Source organism: Oncorhynchus masou, unplaced genomic scaffold (genome assembly GCF_036934945.1).
Source record: "Oncorhynchus masou masou isolate Uvic2021 unplaced genomic scaffold, UVic_Omas_1.1 unplaced_scaffold_10205, whole genome shotgun sequence".
In the NCBI taxonomy this organism is placed as follows: domain Eukaryota; kingdom Metazoa; phylum Chordata; class Actinopteri; order Salmoniformes; family Salmonidae; genus Oncorhynchus; species Oncorhynchus masou.
Window position 1 is genome coordinate 1 of NW_026999892.1, and position 5,634 is coordinate 5,634.

General features: G+C 41.4%; 1 pseudogene; it reads right to left on the reverse strand.

The window, feature by feature from the left end:
- Window positions 1–2,859: 2,859 nt before the first annotated feature.
- LOC135528689 (glucosidase 2 subunit beta-like) lies at window positions 2,860–5,144 on the reverse strand (annotated as a pseudogene).
- Between the last annotated feature and the right edge of the window lie 490 nt (window positions 5,145–5,634).

A 5,634-nucleotide genomic window follows, 5' to 3' on the forward strand; every position in this document is an offset into this window, starting at 1 on the left:
AAGATCATTTTGACTTCATTAATATGTCAACCTCTAAAATAAAAAGTGGTTAATGTGAACGTAACTCACAGCAAAAAATGTAAAGAAAGCAATCAAATGTAATTTTTGCCTAGACTTTACTGCAAATGACACTCGGAATCCTGAGAGAAAAAACTGTACATTAATATTGCAGTTAGCCATAACAGCCTTTAAAATATGCTTGTGACCACACACACATCTACAGTTGAAGTCAGAATTTTACATAGGTTGGAGTCATTAAAACTAGTTTTAAAACGCTCCACAAATTTCTTGTTAAACTATAGTTTTGTGCATGACAAGTAATTTTCCTAACAATTGTCTACAGACAGATTATTTCACTGTATCACAATTCCAGTGGGTCAGAAGTTCATACACTAACTTGACTGTGCAGCTGGAAAATTCCAGAAATTGATGTCATGGCTTTAGAAGCTTCCAATAGGCTAATTGACATAATTTGTGTCAATTGAAGGTGTACTTGTGGATGTATTTCAAGGCCTACCTTCAAACTCAGTACCTCTTTGCTTGACATCATGTGAAAGTCAAAATCAGGACCTCAGAAAAAAAAATTGTGAGACCTCCACAAGTTTGGTTCATCTTTGGGAGCAATTTCCAAACGCCTTATGGTAACACGTTATCCTGTACAAACACCATGGGACCACGCAGGAAGGAGATGCGTTCTGTCTCCTAGAGATGAACGTATTTTAGTGCAAAGAGTGCAAATCAATCCCAGAACAACAGCAAAGGACCTTGTGAAGATGCTAAATGAAACACGTACAATAGTATCTGTATCCACAATAAAACGAGTCCTATATCGACATAACCTGAAAGGCCGCTCAGCAAGGAAGAAGCCACTGCTCCAAAACTGCCATAAAGAAAGCCAGACGAGCGGTTTGCAACTGCACATGGGGAAAATGTCCTCTGGTCTGATGAAACAAAAATAGAACTGTTTGGCCATAATGACCATCATTATGTTTATAAGAAAAAAAAGGGAGAGGCTTGCAAGCTGAACAACATCCCAACCGCAGCTATCTGGGTGGCAGCACTGCTGTGGGGGTGCTTTGCTGCAGGAGGGACTGGTGCACTTCACAAAATAGATGGCATCATGAGATAGGAAAATTAGAGGGATATATTGAAGCAACATCTCAAGACATCAGTCAGGAAGTTAAAGCTTGGGTCTTCCAAAATGGACAATGACGAAACATAATTCCAAAGTTATGGCAAAATGACTTAAGGACAACAAAGTCAAGGTATTGGAGTGGTCATCAAAGTCCTGACCTCAATCCTATAGAAAATTTGTGGGCAGAACTGAAAAAGCGTGTAAAAGCAGCGAGGAGGCTCCACACACCTGACCCAGTTACACCAGCTGTCAGGAGGGATGTGGGCCAAAATTCACCTAACTTATTGTGGGAAGCTACCCGAAACGTTTGACCCAAGTTAAACAATTTAAAGGCAATGCTAACAAATACTAATTGAGTGTATATAAACTTTTTGACCCACTGGGAATGTGATGAAAGAAAGCTGGAAATATATAATTCTCTACTATTATTCTGACATTTCACATTCTTAAAATAAAGTGGTGATCCTAACTGACCTAAGACAGGGGAATTCTTACTGGGATTAAATGTCAGGACTTCTGAAAAACTGAGTTTAAATGTATTTGGCTAAGGTGCATGTAAACTTCGATCAACTGTAAATATTGCACTTGAGAAACAATCTTAAAGTAGAAATAGAATGAAACAAACAGGCCTTCTACAGTATTTTTGCTCTATTATAGTGGCCACTATAGTAGACATTGATCAAGTGCACAAGGCTACATGTGTGCAAATAATGTTCACTGGGTAAAACATGAAATCCCCCTCACTCACACGTGTTACTGTCAAGTTACACAACAAAAGCAATATCTTTGGGCTACACTGCACACATTACATTGTACACTTTATGCCTGTGGACATCTGTTCTACAATGTGCCAACACAGCATGATACCCTTTGTTGGCATAATTGATCTCTTTCAGGCAGAGAGTACACCTGGCATACCCTTTCATCCACTGTATTGAAAAAGTGAAAGAGGGAAAGTGTGGCGGTGTTCCTTTCACCTCTGTAGTGACATTCAGATTAAACTAAGGTCCAGCTCCACTTAACTGTTTAACAAGCAACGCCTCATTTTCACCTAATTCGCTCATTCTGAAAATTAACCATTTCACACAGATGGCCATGGTCCAGTAAACAACTAATGCGTTATAACTTGAGGAACGGCAAGGAGTAGTATAACATTACCAGTTAATACTATAGCGAATTGATTAGGTTACTAATCTTAGCTAGGTAACATTACCAGTTAATACTATAACGAATTGGTTAGGTTTAACCTTAGCTAGGTAACATTAGCTGTTGGACTTTATTAGACATCTAATTTTCACACCATAAACTCAATTATTTGATCAGTTAAGTTGGCTAATGTAGCTCAACATTTCTCTGGCTAGCTAACGGGTCATTTGATCCAGCTAGCAAGATCCTTAACGCAAACACTTCTCCCTCACCTCAAACATTCCAAATGCCAGTTGTTTTTCAGTTACAGCTCATGAAGTACGCTTCATCTTCTCACCCCCATCTCCGTGGTCAGGCTTCTCTCATACCTTTTCGATATCGTTCAGGGGACATGCTGCTGTAAGTTAACTGGCCAACTGCCTTTCCATTCACTTTCCAGAGCGCGCTGAAGCTGTAACTAGCAAGTTATCTTTTTCTCTTCAGTAGAGTGCTGCATTTTGTTATGTGAATGATTGGCTGAACCTTGGATACAGACAGTATTTCTCCAAACGCGAATCACTGTTCGCATACAGCCAGTAGTCATCCAAATCCACCCAGCCCCATCCAAAGTTCTCATTGGATCTACACGAATCACGTAGATTACCTTTTTTGGGTTCAAAATGGCAGATTTCGCCAAAAGGAGACTAGTTTGCATCCCTGTAATTTACCAGTGTGATAGAAATGATTCTCGTGACTTGGGGAGGAAGATGACAGACATCTTACCTGAGTCTCTGTTTCTGACAGAGAGCCATCGGAGTCTGGATCCAGCTCAAGATGGGACTGCAGCTCAGCCACAGAAACACTCGGAATAACAAAAACACCAGTATTAGTCACTCACTGAATCACACTGAAATCTCTGAATATCTCCAACTCTGCCAGTTACACACTACACACACTCACTAGCCATCTGCGTCATCATCCAGCTCCAGAAAAGCCTCAGCCATTCTAGTTTTGTCCTTCTCCATACGGATGAGTTCTTTTTGTTCTGAAACAGACAAAATCAAACACATACAACTTAGAAAGAGAAATCTTCAACAGGGCTTTGGTAATTGACTTCCAAATCATTAAGTTAACTACAAAGACATTGAAAAATATATCTGACTGGAGAGTCGATTTGCACTGGGCATTTCACAACATTTAACAATATTTTTTTTTTTTTTAACTACACCTAACTATATGAATATACTTTTACCAAACAGCACAAAACAACCTTTTTTTGTGAAGAAAACAAATACATTGAGAGAATTGTGCATAGGTTAAAAGCAGAGAGATAATGGTTTCTAGTGTAATACCAGTGTACTTACCCTCCCAAGCCTTCAGGTGGCGCTCTTTAGCCTCTTTCTCTGATCCTCCGCTGTTTCTTTCACAGTCCTCAGAGCCTCCACCTTCTCCTCCAGACCCTTCTTACTACCCTGCAGCTCAGTCAACTTGCCCTGCACAAACACATGGATAGAAGTATTTACAACAAAAAACATTTGAAACATACAAAGTCTTGTCATTTCATGAACTCATTCAAAAGGCAAGAATACATACCAATCCCTCTACATAAGAAATGGTCTCTGTATAGGCCCTAGCCATTTCTGCTGCCAAATCAACCCCAAATACAACTACTAACCTTTTCACACCCTTTGGTTGATTAGTCTCACCTGTTTGTCCTCCTGTCCCCTTTTAGCTTCATGTATCAGTTGTTGTTTGAGCAGAAAGCCTTCTTTGGTGATCTCAGCCATTATCTGCAGACTCTCCCTCTCCTTGCGCCCCATCTCCCTAGGGGTCACACAGCCAACACAATCAGTCTTCAAACACACATACTGGAAGAATCATTCAGCAACACAAAGGCCAATGTTAGTGTTGTAGTCAATATTAAGTGTTTGCAGAATGCTGTACGTTTTACTACGGCTCACCTGCAGGTGTTTTGACAAGTGGCACCACTGTTGTACTCGCCTGTCGTGTCACAGCAGTCTGAGGAGAGAACACACTTCATCAGCACAACAAAAAATTGAGAGAACGGGACAACTGATCCATGGAAAGATACTGTGGCGACATTCTTACCACAGATGCCGTCGTTGATCCGGGGGAGGAAGGGATGAAGGTGGGTCTGAAGCCAGCGTTGGTGCAGTGGAAGCTGCCGTTTGGGGCAGGCAGCAGTACCTGTAGAAGAAAAACGCAGCACATTCATTATAGTCAAGACCTTAGTGATAACTGTGCACAGAAGTGTGGGTTGATAGTGGGTTCAGTCTGGCTTTATTGATGAGAAGTGAGCGATACTGCACCTGGTTCATCCGAGCCATCCCTGCAGTCGCAGTAGTCATCGTTGGACCGGGTCAAAGGGGATGGTGCTGGAGCCATCCAAACAGGTAAAGGGCTTGTTCTCCTCATAGAACTGTCGCTCTGTCGTGGATCGTGGGGACAGGTAAGGGTTGGGTACATAAGAGCAAATCGAGAGCCAATGCACACTGCCAGGTTAAAATCCATGCTCACAATGGGATTCTGAAAGCTAAAATAACAGACTGCAATAGACTAGGCCTACCTCACTGGCTGTGATGAGAACCATAACGTTATTTGTCTGAATTCGGGTTAGAATCAGATGCCAACTCACTTGATAGTGGTACTCCGCGTGGACGCTGGATCTCCACCGCTGCGCCAGTGCCCATCGCCAAAGCCAAGCTCATCAACAACAGAAGCGCACAAGACATGATGCAGTATCAACGGTGCCCAGCTACACTTTCAAGAATTCGCGGCGCTTACTGCAAACACAACTCAAGGCATTAGACAATGTACTTGAACCCAATACAGCAAGTCCTCAGACACCATCATTCACAACATTGAAACAGTCGGCCCCATATGAAACCTCAGATACAATGTTAGAACGACATTTTCAGAATCATTAAGTCATATTTCAATACATGTAAAGATAGGTAAATGTTAACTTCGCTAAGTAACGTTATTAAGTTAACTGATTAACTAACGTTAGTAGTAGCAGCTAGCTATCACCGGTCTTGATTTAACGCGGTAAAAACTTCCTTTTTGAACAATATTTATGAATGCTGTATATGCAATAAAGTACCATGTTCACAATAAAATGCTAAAAACAGTTATACAATCGTAATTTTCGAAGTAAAAATATGACTAATCATCCATTACCTCTTCCGCAATGCTTCAGGAAACGTCTCGTGCGCTCATGCACTATAATGTTTTCCTCTGATTGGACCGGCTCTCGAATCCGACTTGTGATTGGAGAATACTTGTGGCGTGGTGCATGATGGGTAATGAGTTGGAAGCAGCCATGTCAGAGAGGGTGGAGAACCTCGTTTGGC